The sequence below is a fragment of the Dioscorea cayenensis genome, chromosome 16, assembly GCF_009730915.1.
Source record: "Dioscorea cayenensis subsp. rotundata cultivar TDr96_F1 chromosome 16, TDr96_F1_v2_PseudoChromosome.rev07_lg8_w22 25.fasta, whole genome shotgun sequence".
NCBI classification, from domain to species: Eukaryota; Viridiplantae; Streptophyta; class Magnoliopsida; order Dioscoreales; family Dioscoreaceae; genus Dioscorea; species Dioscorea cayenensis.
In genome coordinates this window covers 12,820,652-12,821,661 of record NC_052486.1, presented here as the reverse complement: position 1 = coordinate 12,821,661, position 1,010 = coordinate 12,820,652, and the positions used below count along the sequence as shown (strand labels likewise).

At 38.9% G+C, this 1,010-nt stretch overlaps 1 non-coding gene across 1 annotated transcript; it reads right to left on the bottom strand.

The window, feature by feature from the left end:
• Window positions 1-627: 627 nt before the first annotated feature.
• Window positions 628-733, bottom strand: LOC120279732. Its single transcript, XR_005542036.1, has one exon. It is a non-coding gene; the product is annotated as a small nucleolar RNA R71 (small nucleolar RNA).
• Window positions 734-1,010: the final 277 nt, after the last annotated feature.

The following is a 1,010-nucleotide window of genomic DNA, read 5'->3' as shown; positions in this document are numbered from 1 at the left end:
TACTTTGCACTTTACTATCTTAGTTGTTCATTCATTCTATTTCACATTTTCTTATTCTACCATTATTCTGATTTGTTTTCTTTCTTTTGGTGCAGCTCCAGGTTATGACCTGAGGGAATCCTTTGATATTCATTGAAGGTGATCCTGAACTTGAACGTACACTCAGATGAAGGGGTAAAGAACCTATGCAAGAACCATCCAATCAAGCTGAAATAGAAGTTGAAGGGTCAGATAATATGGGAGAATAGAATGAACAAACAAGAATACTTTCTGATTATACCAGACCCTCAGTTTTGGGCACAAAATCTAGTATTATGTAACCCCTGATTACAACTCTAAATTTTGAGCTAAAGCCGACATTCATTCAGATGATTCAGTAGTCAGCTTAGTTCAATAGTTTGGACGATGAGGATCCAAACAATCATATCAAAAACTTCTTAGAAGTTTGTGACATGCTGAAGACCAACAGAGTTGTGGATGATGCTATCAGATTGAGGGTTTTCCCATCCTCTCTCAAAGGAAGAGCCAAGTAGTGGCTTCATTCCTTGCCAAAAGCATCAATCATGACTTGGAATAAGATGGTCGAAGCTTTCCTTGCAAGATACTTCCTTTAAGGAAAGTCGGCAAAGCTTCGTAATGAGATATCTTCATTTGTTCAGATGGAGCTTGAATCCTTTTTTGAGATGTGGGAGCAATTCAATGATCTCTTGCGGAAGTGTCTACAGCACGAATTTCCCGAATGGATGATCATTCAAACTTTTTACAATGGGTTTAATCCAACTACAAGGGAACTTCTAGATGCCACCGCAGTAGGTATAATGGGGAGCAAGACCCTTAATGAAGTCCGACAGTTGGTAGAATAAATGGCCATGAATATCTACCAATAGAATGCAAGGAAAAGGAAGAAAGTGGCCGGATTCCATGAGATTGATGCGGTTACAGCACGAATTTCCCGAATGGATGATCATTCAAACTTTTTACAATGGGTTGAATCCAACTACAAGGCAACT